The sequence below is a fragment of the Pelodiscus sinensis genome, chromosome 1, assembly GCF_052426305.1.
Source record: "Pelodiscus sinensis isolate ZL-2025 chromosome 1, ASM5242630v1, whole genome shotgun sequence".
NCBI lineage: Eukaryota > Metazoa > Chordata > Testudines > Trionychidae > Pelodiscus > Pelodiscus sinensis.
Genome location: NC_143052.1, coordinates 113,716,065 through 113,734,590, shown reverse-complemented (window position 1 = coordinate 113,734,590; position 18,526 = coordinate 113,716,065). Strand labels below are relative to the sequence as shown.

The 18,526-nt window shown below is 40.7% G+C and overlaps 1 protein-coding gene and 1 long non-coding RNA gene across 3 annotated transcripts in view; one reads left to right on the top strand and one right to left on the bottom strand.

The window, feature by feature from the left end:
* Positions 1-18,526, top strand: part of RERG (RAS like estrogen regulated growth inhibitor) — a 120,962-nt gene that overhangs the window by 36,107 nt on the left and 66,329 nt on the right. The gene's annotated exons all lie outside the window — the stretch shown is intronic.
* Positions 6,766-18,526, bottom strand: part of LOC142818349 (uncharacterized) — a 159,763-nt gene continuing 148,002 nt past the window's right edge. The window contains exon 4 of the long non-coding RNA XR_012895815.1: positions 6,766-6,844. This is a non-coding gene — a long non-coding RNA (uncharacterized LOC142818349). The remainder of the gene's footprint in view (positions 6,845-18,526) is intronic.

Genomic DNA, 18,526 nt, shown 5'->3' with positions numbered 1-18,526 from the left:
CTTCCTGCCTCCCAGTCTCCCAGCATTTCAGCTATCCTGGAAGTACCTGTATCGTAGTCCAGGCATTTCCATCTTGTCCTGTGTGCCGTAAACTGTGGCCACAGCCCTATGACTGCATACAACAGCTCTAACTGAGGAGCTAAAACAAATATGAACCCAAGTGCTTCACAGGCTGCTCATTTGCTTCTGCTCACCTCTCAGACACTGGAATGTACCTGGCTGTGGGGTAGCACATGGACACCATTATGAGCCAACTCTCCTCCAGGGAAGATTTTAAGGATGAGAAAAAAGGATGATTTTTGGATGGAGGCAATAGACTGGGGATCAGAAAGGCTAAGCTCTGTTCCAATCCCTGCTAGCTCAGATGCATAAAGTTAAGCATGTGCTTAAGTACTGCATCAGGGCCTTCACCTGTCTTTTTGTTTGCCTCTGCAGAATGGGAATAATCCCTACCACATGTGTCCAGATTCTTAAAAGAACTCACCTCCCACAATCAGTGCTGCTGGATTTCACCAAGAACTCAGCTCCCATTCAGCCAACAAATAAGAGGACAGGTTTGCAAAGAGTTTAGCACATTGGATGCTCTTTGGAAAATCTGGCCATAAGGGTCACAATGGGTGATCCTGAGGGCTGGGAACCTGATCTTTATTTACATGCCTAATGAGAGGTGAGCTCTTATGAAAAATTGCTCCCCCCTTCCACCTGTGGGTGTCAAAAATCAGTGAAAAATCTGGCCTTCCGCTTTTGAAATCTGGCCCCGTAACACAGGAATATTGTGAGGATAAATTAATTAATGCAAATGAAGTGCTGGGATAACATAGAAGAACCTGCAAATAAGCAAGGAATAGCTTCTGGAGTTGAAACTTGACAGGGAATATCAAGTAGGCAGAATGTAATTACCCATGAGAATTATGTTATAGCAGATCCGGGACATGCAGCATTGCAAGCTGCAGGCAGCCATTTCAGTGGCATGCCATTTTAAAAGCTATAAAATGTAAAGGGCAGGCTTTTAATAAACAGGATAAACACACTGAGAATCTGTAATGCTGGCTTTCTAGCAAGAAAATGTAAAGGGAATTTAAAACCTACTTCTACAAACTTCACCTGGATAGCCATGTGTTGTCAGATGGATTTACATGTGCCACATGATGCTGAAAAATGAAAGGAGATGGGAATGAGATCTAGGAAAGTGAAGAGCATATTTGCAGCTCTCGATTCTTCCTTCCTATATAATTTCTTGAAAGACTTTGGTGACTGCTAAGTTGCTGGGGAGCAGAATCTGTAAAAAAAATAATAATGGAAATACAGTGATCTTCAATAATCATTTAGTTCAGTTTTTATTATACCATTCCTAGAAGGCAAGGAGAAGAGACACGGGCTCGCTTTTGCTACTTCTATATCTCAGTGGAGTTACACCTGATTTACACCAGTGTGAGAGAGAAAATAATTGGTGTCAGTTCTATGCTTTATTCCTCACCCATCTATTCAGACCAGGCACATATTTCTTAAGTTCTTTCTTCCTTCTCACCTGTTTCTCCAGTATTTTTGGCCTTTTCTTTCATTTTTCTCAATAGTTTCTCAAATGTAGCTCAAGAGTTTGGTCTGATCCTGCGAGCCCTCATTACCTTATGGAACTTCCATGTCTTTACTGATTCACTCCACTCTGTGTGCTATAGTACAGTGGTTCTCAACCCAGTGGCTCAGGACCCCCTGGAGGGGTTATAATCAGGTTCACGGGAGTCACCAAGTATGGCCACTGTCAGACTCACCAGGGCCCAGGGCAAAAAGCTAAAGCCCCACTGCATGGGGCTGGAGCCCAGGGCTCTAACTCCCACCTCTTGGGGCTGATGCTTAAGGAATGTAGCTTCACAGAGGACCTTGTAGCATGGGGACTCAGGCAATTGCCCTAATGCAGGGCTATTCAACATGTGGCCCCCAGACCATTTGTTTGTGGCCCACAGTGCAGTTTGGGTTTACGCAGGACTCAACACATGGCCCATAGGTGGAATCCTTTGAACATGGGCTCCACTGGGAACATGCTCCACAAAGGCGAGGCATCTCCCAGGCTGGGTGAGCATTGAAAGACGCAAGCAGACGGGTTGGCTGCAACAGACAGGTACAGCCTGTTGGTGATTCTAGCCCCCAGGGAGGAGGTACCAGGAGCAGTGGGGCATTGTGGGAAGTGCTGGCTGCTTAGCCTTGTGGGCTGCGCTTGAGAGGTGCTGACTGGCTCACGCTGGCCACGTTTGGGTCCGGTGCCATGTCTTAAGGCTTAATCATTCTATTCATGCCCATCAGTGTGAAATGAGCTATTTGCATGTATTTTTGCATGTATATGCAGCCACACTTAAGTTGCAGCCCTCTGCATGTGCTGTGAGTATCATTGTGGCCCCCAGGGCTTCCAAAGTTGAGTAGCCCTGCCCTAATGCCAACCCTGACTTTTATATGCAGAAAAACAGTTGTGACAGAGGAGCCATGGTGTTTTCATAGCAAGTTGGGGTCCTCAGAAAGAAAAAGCTTGAGAACTCCTGCTGTCACACATGGCCTGCAGAATCTCACTGTCTCTGAGATGTAGTGATTGTAGGTTCATGGTCCACAGCTGGTGGTCTTTCACTTTGTTTTTGCAGTGTTTATCACACAGTATTGGAACTTAACCAATAAAGGGCCAGGTACTCAGCTGGGATAGCTTTGATAAAGTAAATGCAGCTACCCAAATATACAACACTGGTGGATCTGGTCCTTTAAATAATCCTCTTCCGAGGACTCCAGTTGCACAGTCTCTTCGCACAGCCCTGCAAACTTATGGGAATCATGACAATTCTGACCACACACTATTCTTTGATATCTTCCTTTCTTCTTTGAGCATTTGATTTCTCACCTTGCTTTTTATTTTCATCTTTCCGGGCCTCACTTTTGCTCCTGCTTATGCCTGTTTGGAACACCAATGAGAAGTGCCAAGAAAATGTGAAATGATGTAGGGTATGTGTCAGCAATAAGTAAAATCTCTTGCGATTTTTTTCTGACATGGGAGGAAGGACAATGAGAGAGGAAATTAGCTCCCCTATGGTTGATGGCTTTCCTGGATTAGCTCACCCCAGTTCTTCAATTTTTTTGGAGCTACTGAATGCTCAGTTAATATCGTTCAAAGTATTAAACTGAGTTGAATCCTCCCAGAAATTCCTTATTACAGTATTTGTGTATCCCCTTCTGTGAAACCCTACAAAACTTCTCTTCCAGTGTTCCAACTGCATCTCTTTCAAAAATAAATTAGAGCATTAACACCTGAATACTCTACATATCACAGTCATATGGTCAGTTTATAAATACTTATGCAGATGGGTTTTATGACCAGATAGTATCTTGATTTTTGTTTGTTTGGCTTCATGCTGTCACTACATGGCGTTATATTATTCGTGACAGATGAACTGCAAAATGTTTGACAGTCTGACTCTGTTCTGTTCTTATTTGTAGAGCTCAGTATTGCTAATCCCAAGCTTTCAAAAATTATGAGTCAGAATCCATCCCAAATCAACATTGGCTTATAAACCATTAGGATGTATTTGTTTAAAAAGAGACATTTTAGGTTCTTTTTGTTCACCTTCTGGCTTTTGACCCTTCAGGATACATCTGGTCACTTTTTCAACTTATCTCTACAAACCCGCAAGCAGAAGATGTACTCTTATTTTGAATGAAAGTTAAGATACTCATGCTATCATATAACTCTTGGAGCTAAGACTTCATAGGCTGGAAATCAGGTCCTTTGTTGAGATTTTTGAGGGTTCTTTGTTCTGGTTTCATCCAACTGAGAAATTCCAAAAAAGTCACAATTCTCATGGTAAGTTTCACATTTTGGCTTCCAGCTTGAATTACTGAGTATAACAGTATTTCCTATTTTCATCTGCATTAATTATATCAAATTGGTTTATGCTAGTGCTCCCTGAACCACACTCTATTGACAGGTGTACCTTCTTTCTTGGCCAGATGTATATTTGTGGTCAGAAAGAGCAAAAGGAAATAAAAATATATTCCCAACAAACTGTGCACTTAAACAAGACTGAAAACATTACAGGCCAAGACGCCCAGGGGAATAAAGAAGTTATTTGCACTTTAAACCTCAAACCATAACGGTGTTCATTTTAATTTGTGGCTTCTGTTTCATCCTAATTCTAGATGCTGGCTGGAAACTGGCTGGTTTTCGTGTTAAATTCCAGTGCTATGCAGTGGGACTAGGGAGCTTTTACGAGGGTTGGGACACGTGTCTGAAATAAGTCCGCAGCCAGCCATCCTACTCAGTAGAGTGGGGAACTAATACAGGAAGTTGGGCCAAGTGTAGATTGAGGGCTAGGAGAGAACCATCTGGTGAGCGGGTGCAGGGAGATGTATAAATAGAAACGAGAGCCAGGAGCAGGGGGTGGGTGAGTCAGTTTGCAACAGTTTCTGGGAGGACATGCGTGGAAAGGGAGCAGGGGTCGAAGTATCAATGGGATCTAAGGAGGAATCCACAGATGTAAGGAAGGTTGGAACAATTTGTGATCACATTCACTGCTGGCATAAACAAGTGCAATTCCTTGACTTCTGCAGAGTTACACCTACTTATGCCCTCAATAAGATGCATCCTTTGTGGGAAAGAGACAAGGCTGAGGACAAATTTATTCCTCATCAGTTCCTTAGTTCTAGACTTAAAAATATACCCTACTTTTTATTATCACCGATTATGACTCACCTTTCACTGTTGCAAGCAGCCATTGTAATGACTAGAAACAGCAGGCAGCAGAAGCAGTACAAAAGAGAGCCAAGGAATGAGCGTACTGATTCATGCTGTGGCTATGTCATTGCTTAGTGCTATCTAAAGAAAGACACAGTCGATTGTCCCTTGCTAAGCTGCTTGTGGTTAGTTCAACCTGTTTCAAGAAGAAGATGAAAAATACATTTCAGGTTATAAATAACAGACCTAATACATTGCATTCGAAGAGGTACTAGTCAGTCTCCTTCCTGCCGTGACTCTGTGCCTCCTCATCTCTTCCGAGATTATTCAGACATGAGAGTTCATTGTAGTAGTTGTATACAGTAATGAGAACAAACCATCTTTCAAAACAAAATGCCCCATTGCACGCACTTCTCCACCTGAGGAGCGGATGTGAGAACAAAGCCTATGACAGATGTTCCTCGTGTTGCTAAGAAAACCATAATGCCACAGACCCTCCAGTGATTAATGCAGCACAGAACCAATGAAAAATAAAATAGACTAGTACCGTTTTCTAAAATCTTCCATCTAGACACTTTACTCATCTCAAAAGAGAGAAAAAAATAGTACTGATTTTACATGATAAGAAAGCTTATCCCTAAACTGTTCGTGATGTCTCTCTTAAGAGTCCCATGTGGTGGAATGTAACCTTCTATATAATATTACTATTATCCTTTTCAGTTATCTGGTACTGTCAGACCATTCGTCAGAGAAGTTTGAAGAGCTTTACTGACAGCAATTCATTGTCACATTCCTCTGAGGGACAGAAGTTGTTCTGCTCACTTTGCTGATGGGGAAACCAAGGAATAAAAATTGCAGTGATGTACCCAAGATCACCCAATAAGTCAATGGAAGACCTGGAATTAAAAGGCAGCAATCTCATCTCTTGGGCTATGAAATAACGCTGTTGTGTAGACATAATAACGGACGCTATTCCAAAATAACATAGTCTGTGTCTACACATACGCAGTTATTTCAACATAATGTTGAAATAATGTTGAGCTAGAGAACTGCTTATTCTGACTCCTGTAACCCTCATTGTGCGAGGAGTAAGGGAAGTCAAGGGAAGAGTGCTCTCTCTTGAAATAACTGCTGTGCAGACAACGCCAAAAATCAAAAAACTATTTCGACTTACGCTACGCAATTGACGTCGCTCAAGTTGCATAGCTTATTTCGAGTTTAGCCCTGCTGTGTAGATGTGCCTCTAGTATCCTGCTCTCCCCATTAGACATGTTAGGTAAAGCTGGTCAGAGAAACTTTCAGGGACCCATAGTCCCACAGAATGTGCAGTTTTGTAAAAATTGAATCACTTCATGAAATTGGTTTGATTTTGCTGGAATTCTGTCTTGGAAGAAGATAGGAAGGGAGGGGTAGAGTTCTGAAAACATCAAAACATCCCATTCTGTCACTTCTGAATGAAGCTTTGTCATTTTTTCATTTTGAAATAATTTTATTTCTATTTTTGTTTGTTTTGATTTAAAAATGTTTTAATTTGTATTATAATACAAACAATATGCACAGGAGAGACTCTAGCCTATAGCTGGGCTATTAGCAAGGTTAGCTTTGTATATTAAACGTGGGAAATTTAAATGTTCTCACATTTCCCTGATTCTTTCTTGGAACCAGCTGTGGGAGTTAGAATGACGGCCTACCCTCTCAGTCCCAATACATTGCAATGATCTGCTCTGCAGACTTTGTTCTAACTTGGTTGCTTCTGATCTGTTTACAAGGGAGCAAACTGTAGAAAAGATAAGTGAAACAGTCAATGTGCAAGACACAGAAATAAAGAGTCAAATATAGATGATGTTCAGTCATTGATGGATTTAGAGCACAGAATCCTCCCAAAACGTTTACCTTTTAGTTTTCTTTTCGATGGTATCTGAACGTTCTGTGTATGTATGCGTTTCACTTCCACTTCCACACACAGGGAAAAATGTTAGCCCATTCTCCAATATAGTGAGAAATTTATCACAGTCATTTGAGCAAATAAGGGTTGAAAAAAGCTGGGTTTTGCTACTTGCCTGAAATTTGCCGATCTCTTAATGCAAGTTCAAGGCCACGTGGACAGGCCATAGAAAAGGAAATAGATGATCCATCTAACTGAAAAACATAGAGAATGAGAAATGGAGTGAAAGAGGTGGATTTGCATTGTCATTCCATTATTTCATCCTTCAGGCCACGCCTAGGTTTTGTCTGTTCATTCACCAACAGAGTCACAAACTAGGGAAATAAAAGGCAAAGGCTGAGAAAGTGTCCTGTGAGGCCCCACAATCAAACTGCCAGTGCTCATGTGTTTAGGACACAATTTAGAACTCAGGAGGGGAACTCTGGCCACACCATTCATCAGAGAATGACTTGAAAGGAGATACAGGCAAAAAGAAAATTAAAGCTTTTGTTCTCCTAAGTTCCAAGCACTTTAGTCCAGTCCATCAAAGCATTTAAGCATGAGTGGTCCCACATAAATTGCTTTAATACAAATAATAAATAATAACAAAAGTTGAATTGCACCATGTCTATACGCAGAGCATTAAACTAGCATAGGAATATGGGTATACTATCCTAGCAAAACACTCCCAGAGTGGACAGAGCTATCCCAGCAAGATGTCCCCCTTCTCTTGCATGAACAGAACAAGCTGTACCAGTAAAAGCAGAGCTTTGCCAGTACTGCTGCATCAACAGTAGGGACTTCTTGCTGGGACAGCTGTGTCTGACAGGGATTTCAGCTCTTAGCACTACTGACTGACAGCTATGCTAACAGAAATCTGTGGTGTAGACATGGGTTTAGTCACAGATCTCAAATAGGTGTATGTATAATTTAAATAGTCAGCTCCTATATGAAAACATAATAACATTTAAACCAGAACATTTGAGATAATCAAGTAGAGTTTATAGCAGATTATTTTTAAACACATTATTAAGGTACCATAACAATCTAAATTAAATGGATATTTAGGAATCTTAATGGAAGGGATTGCCCCAAATGTTTGGATGAATCAGCATTAATTACCATCACCCTTATTTCATCCAAACAGCTGCACCATCAGATAGGCAGGATTTAGACAGTATAGTGTGGCAGACTTTGATTAAGCAAGGGACTAGACCATATGCACTTAACTTTGAGTTGTCTCATTGACTTGTAAAGGATGTTACACACATTTAGTTAGATTCTTATTGTACCTTAATAACATCATAATAAATTGTTGAAACATATTTATGGAAGTTTAATTACAGTACTAGGTGTTTTTAAATGATCTATTACAAACTCTACTTGATTTCCCCAGATGCTCTGGTTTAAATGGTATTATATGTTCATATCGGAGCTGCCTAATTAAATTAAATACTTGGCTGAATCCAGGCCATCATTCTGAGTAACTATCAAGCATGTTTAGATGTCATCAACGGCCTCAACTTTGGTGTGGATTTCAATGGCCAAAGCACAATCAAATCCTCAATCATATATGCAATTAGCGGCAGTGACAGCTGCTGAACTGTCAGCCCTGGAGCATGAGGTCACCATACAGAACACACATACTCTATGAAACATGCCAGAGCAAGATGCCCCATAAGGAAACTGCTTCTAGCCTTGGAGGGATCCTTTGTATGGGTGAAAGGCTAGTGCTGTCTTCCTACCAATGGAAGCCTTGGACTCGCTGCTGAAACTGCCAGCTTGTGTTTGTCATAGTGGCTTTTGTGTTCAGTATTATGGCTCATAATCTGAGAGAGAGGGGACTAAACTGAAAACTCGGGTCAGAGTTTGTCCCTCAAACCAGTCTTTGCAAGGTCCTGAACTGAAATACCATGAACTTCAGGAAGGCTCAGATTTAGAGATGGGCTTCAAACCCCGCAAGGTCATACCCATCTCCTGGAACCAATTAGAACATCCTGACCTGTGCCAGCTGCCAATGGACCCCAAGGATCATTACAGTGGCCAAAGATTTCAGGGGTATAGAGGTGCTTTGCCTTCGTCCTTTTTCTCATACACTAGGGGCCCCATTCTGTGGGAATCCTTCCTGTCTAATTATACCAGCTTAGAGCAACTTTGGATCAAGGAACAATCATAAACCTGCCCTAAATGGACAGGAACATTCAGCCTCTGAAATTCAGACCTGAGCCTAGTGGGTCCAGGCTATTTCTTATATCTACTTGGAACTTGACTGCGATTCACCAGCTCACTTTATGTAAGACACCAAGCAACCATCAGACAGTTGTGGCTTGAGACTTCCATATGCTGTTCAGTGAAAAGGGCCTGGTCTTGTGGCAAAAAACTCCATCTTCTGTTACCAATCCTCCTGTATTTTTGTTCTCTTGAAGGAAGAACTGGTCCTAGAAGACACGTTCACAACTCGACTAAGATTTCAGATTTAGAAGTTTCAACTTTGTTTTTCCCTTAGGTCTTATTGATTCAGAACGTTGCTAGGTAATTTATGCCCTGGTCTTACATGTTATTGGGCAAAATGCAAGCCTTTATGCGAACACAGGAAAATACATGTAAAGTATCTCCTAATATATTTCTCTTGAAATGCGTGAAGATTACAGCTGCTGCAATAAACTCCTAATCTGTAAATGCTGAACTGTAGATGTTTGACATTAACTAGCTGCTTTTACAAAGGAAATATCTGCAGCACGGATATTGAGCAATTAAGAAATAACCTAAACTTTCGTACCAGAATTTTAAACTATATTGACCCCAAAGCAGGTAATGGGTGTTTTGTGGGGTTTTGTTGGTTTTCTTTTGTAACATTCAGAAAGATTCAGTTTGTTGTATATTTAGTTAACCTTTCTATAGCTTTGCACATGCCTCTTCTTGGTTTCAAACAGAAGCAGCAAAATACTGCAAGAGAGACTGTTCTCCTGATTATACATAGATGACTGAATCCAAGAAGTATGGGAAATCTTTTGAGAAACTCTGATCTCTTCTACTTTCCTACTTGTATAGCTGCCATGGAAATCCCAGCTTCTAGAGACTGCATACATATAGAGACAGTGGGGCCTTACATCCAGACTAGAGCATAGACTGCAAGTATATGAAGCAGTTTGGAATTTGAGAATAGTTGGGCATGAAATAACGTTGAGTCCCTAACTTTTGTGATTAATTTTCCTACATAGGCAGGTGTTTGAAGGTTAAGGGCCCAGATCCTTTGAAATTTGAGTTAAATCATTGCTTTTAGCATTGTAGGAGCAGGCCCTCTATGTTACTGTGAAGTGATAGACAAAACTGAGATCTAATTTTCTGTTACAGGAGTTTTACACCTATGGAGTTTTACTGACTTTGCTGGTCATGAAGCTGGTGTAACAAAATGTAGAATTAAGCCTAGGGTTGGGTTATTAGGCACATCTGAAAGTAGAGATTATGGCAGTTTTGTTCTTTATCCCTGCTATTAATGAGATTCACCAATTTAAATAAAATATGGCCCAATCCTGCTTTCCTGGCTTACCTGAAACTCCCACTAAAATGAGCATGAGTTTTGTGTACATTGGGAATGCAAGATTTTCTTCTTTTTTTCTCTTACATATTGTTCGGCTTCTGCTAATCATGCCCTGGGAGAACACAACTTAAATAAATATTCGCTCATTATACCGATGACTCCTTATTTTGGTTCATTGTTTTAACCCTTTAGTATTGTTACACTGATCTCGCTTCTCAGTTTTTGAAGGACCATAACTAATTATCAAATTCAAACAACATTGCCTACTGTGAATGCCTCTTTCTGAAGGACTAAATCCTTTGTAGTGATGAATGATCGCCATTCTAACTCTTTCCTTAAAAAGTGTATTCAATGATGGTCTAAAAAAATAAGAAAAAGCATACCATCCCTGATCTCCATGAGTTGTAAAGCATATAATAAAGTCCATTCATCTTTTGAAAATCTTTTGTTTGAGCTGTAGAGTGCAGCTTAGTTACAAGAGGTGGCTGTGTCAGAAGTGAAAAACAATACCCCCTACTTGCTCCATCCTACTTTATCAGCTGATGGAAATTCAGCTCTAACTAGCTGCAGAATTTGAGGAAAACATTTGTTCATTTCTAAAGAATCACTTACAAATAAGAGTATCCATTTTGCCATGGAAGGGCATTAAAATATGTTAGTAAAGACCATACTGTATTACATTTGCTTTCCATAGGGTTGGAAGTGTTTATTTAGAGTTTAATTTAAGAGTATTTTTCACTTCCTCTAAACATATAGAAAAATGTAAACAATCCACCTACTTATAATTACTCAACAAGGTGAGTTGAAAGCCTTAATCCTGGTGAATTAATATATTGATGACTTATGTAACTCAGAGCAAAAATGGGTCCTTTGCCGCTAGCCAACTGGGCATGTCACTGGCTCTCTCTCTGAGCCTTAGTTTCCTCATCTGTACACTAGGGATAATGATCCCGACCTCCTTTGTAACTACTTTGAGAACTACTGAGGGAAAACACTATATAAAGCTGGATATCGTTATTATTTTTATCATCCTCACTGAAGTACAATCCAGATAAAAATTACATATTATTACCACTCGGCTTGAAAAAAACCTCAGCCCTTGACTTGACCCGGAGAAATCTTTGGGACCTCTGGCAGAGAAAGGAACCCATCAATGTGAGTAAAGGTAACAGAATCTTGCCCATTATTTTTATTAGTTTTGCTCATTACCAAAAACAGAAAAAGCATTTCCAATGAAAGATTTTCAAAATGGATTTACTTTTACTATTTATTCCAGTTGTGTGGGCATTGCACTTACCTTAGACTGATCTGTTTCACTGTTTAGTTCTTATGTACTGTTGTCATTGTATTTACACCAGTAGCAGTGAAGGACCTCAATCAGCGTCCGTGGCCCATTGTACTAAGTTCTTTAAAAACAGACTGAGAGACAATACCTCCCTTGAGTTTACTAGCAACACGTTAGCTCATAAGCTCATCACACAGCACAAGACTGAAGTGAAAACAGTGTATTTTTCTTTCAAATGATTCAAAATGTTCTGAAAACATTACAATTTATACTTGATTAAAAATACCTTCCTTAAAAATATGAAACAAACCTTTTAAGAACTGGTCTAATTGGGCAGAACCCCTTGAAAATGTTTCCTTTTGCACTTTTTAAGGGAGAATTTGAAAGACATGGTGCTCATCCAACGGGGGGGGGAGGGGGATATTACATTTCTGTACTCATAAACCTAATAACAGCACCTATTAGCACAATTTACATAGTACATTGTAGAAGCTTAATATTACAGCCTGGTAATACAGATAAGAATGATAATCAGGTCAACAGAGCTGCTGCATTAATAACAGGCACCAAAAGGCTTTATGCACTATTGTTATTATTAGATTTAATAAATGAAATGCAGATAAAGACATCGTTGGATGTTTTTAATAATTATATGATATTGAAGAGTGTTAGACTTGAAAACACATCAGATGAGGTGGAATCGACATCAAAATTAAATAATAATGAAAAATGTCTGCAGTTTTTCAGATCCTAACTGCAGTGGGAATGGGGAACATAAGAACATAAGAATGGCCGTACTGGGTCAGACCAAAGGTCCTTCCAGCCCAGTATCCTGTCTGCCGACAGTGGCCAGCACCAGGTGCCCCAGAGAGGGTGGACCGAAGACACAATCAAGCGATTTGTCTTCTGCCAACTCTCTCCAGCCTCTGACAAACAGAGGCCAAGGACACCATTTTATCCCCTGGCCTTTTATGGACCTAACCTCCATGAAATTCTCTAGCTTCTCTTTAAACTCTATTATAGTCCTAGCCTTCACAGCCTCCTCTGGCAAGGAGTTCCACAGGTTGACTACACGCTGTGTAAAGAAGAACTTTCTTTTTTTAGTTTTAAACCTGCTACCCATTAATTTCATTTGGTGTCCTCTAGTTCTTCTATTTAGGGAACTAATAAATAACTTTTCTGTATCGGCCCTCTCTACACCACTCATGATTTTATAGACCTCTATCATATCCCCCCTCAGTCTCCTCTTTTCTAAACTGAAAAGTCCCAGTCGTTTTAACCTCTCCTCATATGGGACCCGTTCCAAACCCCTAATCGTTTTAGTCGCCCTTTTCTGAACCCTTTCTAAGGCCAAAATATCTTTTTTGAGGTGAGGAGACCACATCTGTACACAGTATTCAAGATGTGGGCGTAACGTAGTTTTATACAAGGGCAGTAAAATATTCTGGGTCTTATTTTCAATCCCTTTCCTAATAATTCCTAGCATCCTATTTGCCTTTTTGACCGCCGCTGCACACTGAGTGGAAGTTTTCAGAGAACTGTCCACGATAATTCCAAGATCTCTTTCCTGATTTGTCGTAGCCAAATTTGCCCCCATCATACTGTACGTATAGTTGGGGTTATTTTTCCCGATGTGCATTACTTTACACTTATCCACATTAAATTTCATTTGCCATTTTGTTGCCCAATCACTCAGTTTGGCGAGATCTTCTTGGCGTCCCTCACAGTCTGCTTCTGTCTTGACTATCCTAAATAGTTTGGTATCATCTGCAAACTTTACCACCACACTGTTTACCCCTTTCTCCAGATCATTTATGAATACGTTGAAAAGGATTGGTCCCAGGACTGACCCTTGGGGACACCACTAGTTACCCCACTCCAATCTGAAAATTTACCATTTATTCCTACCCTTTGTTTCCTGTCTTTTAGCCAGTTCTCAATCCAAGAAAGGACCTTCCCTCTTATCCCATGGCCATGTAATTTACACAAGAGACTTTGGTGAGGGACCTTGTCAAAGGCTTTCTGAAAGTCTAAGTATACTATATCTACTGGATCCCCCTTATCCGCATGTTTGTTAACTCCTTCAAAGAACTCTAATAGATTAGTAAGACAGGATTTCCCTTTACAGAAACCATGTTGACTTTTGTCCAACAAATTATGTTCTTTTACATGCTTCACAATTTTATTCTTCACTGTTGTTTCTACTAATTTGCCCGGTACTGAAATTAGACTTACCGGTCTGTAATTGCCAGGATCGCCTCTAGAGCCCTTTTTAAATATTGGTGTCACGTTGGCTACCTTCCAGTCATTAGGTACGGAAGCAGATTTAAAGGATATGTTACAAACCACAGATAATAGCTCAGCAATTTCCCATTTGAGTTCTTTTAGAACCCTTGGATGAATGCCATCCGGTCCCGGAGATTTATTAACATTAAGTTTTTCTATTTGTTCCAAAACCTCCTCTAATGACACTTCAATCCCGGACAGTTCCTCAGATTCATCACCCACAAAGGATGGTGCAGATTCAGGAATCTCCCCAACATCCTCAGCCATGAAGACCGCAGCAAAGAAATCATTTAGTTTATCTGCAATGGCTTTATCGTCCTTGATTGCTCCTTTTATAGCTTGATCATCTAGGGGACCCATAGGTTTTTTAGCAGGCTTCCTGATTCTAATGTACTTAAAAAACATTTTGTTATTCCTTTTTGAGTTTTTGGCTAGATGTTCCTCAAAATCTTTTTTTGCTTTTCTTATTGCATTTTTACACTTGATTTGACAGTATTTATGTTCCTTTCTATTTATCTCACTAGGATTGGACTTCCACTTCTTAAAAGATACCTTTTTGTCCCTCACTGCTTCTTTTACATGGTGGTTAAGCCATGGTGACACTTTTTTTAGGTCTCTTGCTATGTTTTTTAATTTGGGGTATACATTTAAGTTGGGCCTCTATTATGGTGTCTTTGAAAAGTTTCCATGCAGCTTTCAGGGATTTGGCTCTAGTCACTTTGCCTTTTAATTTCTGTTTAACTAACCTCCTCATTTTTGTGTAATTCCCCTTTTTGAATTTAAATGCCAGGGTGCTGGATTGCTGAGGTGTTCTTCCCACCACAGGAATGTTGAATGTTATTATATTATGGTCACTATTCCCAAGCGGTCCTGTAACGGTTATTTCCTGGACCTGATCCTGCTCTCCACTCAGAACTAAGTCGAGAATTGCCTGTTCCCTTGTGGGTTCCTGCACCAGCTGCTCCAAGAAGCAGTCATTTAAGCCATTGAGAAATTTTATCTCCGCTTCTCTTCCTGAGGTGACATGTATCCAGTCAATATGGGGGTAATTAAAATCCCCCATTATTATAGAGTTCTCTATTTTGGTAGCCTCTCTAATCTCCCTCAGTATTTCAATGTCAGTATCACTGTCCTGGTCAGGTGGTCGGTAATATATCCCTATTGCTAATTTCTTATTATTGGAGCATGGAATTACTATCCATAGCGATTCTATGGAACATGTTGATTCACTTAATATTTTTATTTTATTTGATTCTACACTATCTTTTACATACAGTGCCACTCCACCACCCACCCGGCCTGCTCTATCCTTTCTATATATTTTATATCCCGGTATGATTGTGTCCCACAGATTTTCCTCATTCCACCAGGTTTTGGTGATGCCTATTATGTCAATGTCCTCATTTAATATGAGGTACTCTAGTTCACCCATCTTATTAGTCAGACTCCTAGCATTTGTGTAGAAGCACTTTAAAAATTTGCCACTGCTTATTTGTGTGCCCTTCCCTGATGCAATGGATTCATTTATATGCGGTTGTTTGTCTGCTCTGTCCCATGGTTTGCCCTCTCCCCTCCTCTCTTTCTGACTACAGCCTAGAAAATCTTTATCAATAGATTTTCCTCTAAGAGAAGTCTCCCTCCGATTTACGTGCATCTCCGCACCAATCGGCTTTCCCCTATCTCTTAGTTTAAAAACTGCTCTACGGTCTTTTTAATGTTTAGTGCCAGCAGTCTGGTTCCACCCTGGTTTAGGTGGAGCCCATCCTTCCTGTATAGGCTCCCCCTCTCCCAAAAATGTCCCCAGTTCCTAATAAATCTAAACCCCTCTTCCCTACACCATCGTCTCATCCACGCATTGAGACTCTGAAGCTCTGCCTGCCTACCTGGCCCTGCACATGGAACTGGAAGCATTTCTGAGAATGCCACCATAGAGGTCCTGGATCTCAGTCTCTTTCCTAGCAGCCTAAATTTGGCCTCCAGGACATCTCTCCTACCCTTCCCTATGTCATTGGTACCTACATGTACCACGACCACTGGCTCCTCCCCAGTACTACACATAAGTCTATCTAGATGCCTCGAGAGATCCTCAACCTTCGCACCAGCCAGGCAAGTGACCATACAGTTCTCCCGGTCATCAAAAACCCAACTATCTATGTTTCTAACGATTGAATCACCCACTACTAACACCTGCCTCTTCCTAACTGTCATTCCCTCCCCCTCAGAGGTATCCTCAGTGCGAGAGGATACCGCAACATGCTCTGGGAGGAGGGTCCCAACTACGGGATGGTTTCCCTCTGCTCCCATTGAATGCTCTGTTCCCTTGAGACTTTCATCCTCCTTAAGAGCACTGGGGCTCTCAGAGTGATACAATTCAGTTCCTTTCAGGTGAAACTCAGTATCTTGCACAACCAAATTATTATTTTACTGCATCATCTTCTCTAGTTCTGTTCAGTACCTGCCAATTCCTAATGTTCAAAAGCTAGTATAGTGCGCAAAAAAAAAAATCACCTGTGTGTCTTCAAAACCATTAGATTAAAAAAGAGAGAAAGAGTGAGTGTGTGTGTAGTGGGGATGGGTGGGGGTTATTAACTATCATCTTTCTGAGTGCTTAGGGTTCTCAGAGAATATTTTCAAGCTTTTATCTGTAGTCATTAAAGCTAGAAACTTACTATTAAAAACAGATTCTCACATAAACCTGTATCGCTAAGTACTGGCGCATTATGTAAAATATGAGGGTACGTCTACACTACGGAATAAGGTTGAATTAAGATACGCAATTTCAGCTATGTTAACTGTGTAGCTGAAGTCAAAGTACTCTACTTTTGGCACAGTCCACATTGTAGGAAGTTGAAGGAAAAACACTCTCCTTTCAACTTCCCTTACTCCTCGTGGAAACATCAACTGGAGTGCCTCTTTCACTTAAAATTAGCATGTCTTCACTAGACCTACTTATTTGAACCCTGGAAGCTTGACAGTGGCAGCTTCGATCTCTGCAGTGTAGACATACTGTGAGATATAACAAGACCCGTGATAAAATCTCTGCTTTTGTGAGTTACATTGCAAAGATTTGCTATGCTGTTCCTAGTAGAGCTCACAGATTTTTTTTCCTCTTGCCATGGAAAATGTTCACTTTTAATTGAAAAATCAAACCCTGAATTCATTGCCCAAACCCATTCATGAAAATGTTGATTCTAAAAGTCAACATGGTGCCTTCTCCTCCATGGACCAGGGCACCTGGCCAGACTACATGGTCAGTGATGCACTCTGGTGTCCTCTCCTGCTGACGGCATTTTTTTTCATATAGGTCATCTGGGGAACCCAGCACACCGAAAGCACTCACTGAAAAACATTCTTCCTTCAAAACCCCAATTTTCAGTTGAAAAACAGTTGGGATGGAAAATTTTCAAGCATCTCTAGTTCATAACTATTCAAAACTGTCCAACATCTGCAACAAATAATGCAAGTTTCCTAGAGCCAACACTGTGGCTTGTTACTAAACCCCCTTGTTCAACATCCAGCCTGTGTATTGAATGAGGCTGGGGTTTTGAAGGGGGAAATTAAAACTAAATGAGCATGTAAATAAAGAAAATCACAAGACATACATATAAGCATTCCGAATTAAGTTTCCACAAGCAACTTAATTCTTTGCAATTTAAACAACCATCTTCTAATGTAGATTTTTTGTATTGAAAAACATTAGAGTTGGTCAAAAACCTGTACATTTTCTACCAACAATGTTGGAGGGAGGCCTTTTAAATCAAAATGTGAATTCATGTTTTATATCAGTGGTCCCCAACCTTTTCAGGTTGGCGGGCGCCAGGGGGCGTGGCCGTTCGCCCGCCGGGCGCCAGGGGGCGGGGACACTTGCCCGCCCGGGGGCGGGGCCCCCCCATAGCCGCGGGGCCAGGGCCCCCCCATAGCCGCGCGCCCGGGGAAGGCGCCCCCTGGCAAGCGCCGCGCCCGGGTTGGGGACCACGGTTTTATATCAATAAATGTTGTATGTATCTCTTTCACACATACGCACTTACTTCTTTAGTGTTTTTAACAACTAATGAACCTGGGCAAAGGTTGTATGTGCATCTCACCTATATAAAATAATGGTGAAAGGAAATATTTTGGATTTAATATTAGAAAGTGTAGATGTGCGCAGCAAATATTATCACAGCCCCTGCTGGGCTGATGGAAAAGGGATTAGAATGCATGTGCAGCATCAGAAAGTTCTAATACTACTTAGGTTTGTCCTTTATTCACATTGTAACAGAGGCAAAGCTTTCCCTCATGCTCACCTGCCACTTACTGTTTATCTTTGAGCTTTAAAGGGGTAACACTGTTGATTACAAATTATTTTTTTAAGACTACCATGATGATGTCCTTTGAAAGCACCTGTTTTCAGTCAAGAACTTTGCACTAAACACTGCCTTTGCCCTCTAGTGCAAGAAATGAGTCAAGCCTGAGGCATTTACTTGGTTAAATGACCCTGGACTTTAGTGGAAATTTTGCCCGAGTAAGGATTGAGGAAAAACTAAGCGAGGAGTTTGTGACTTGGCTCATTATGCATATATCAAATATCCACTAATTCAAGTTAACATAACACATTTATCTTCACGAGTGTGGAGAGGTCATCAGTCTAACAGGATGTGACATTCAACTGTAATTGAATGATTAAAATGCCCACTTCAGCCTATGTGTGCTGTAATGGATTGGCTTTTCTATTTATAACTCAAGCCAAAGGCTCTGCTCTTGGAAATGACATTTAATAACTGGGAGATTGTTGCCCAGAAAACT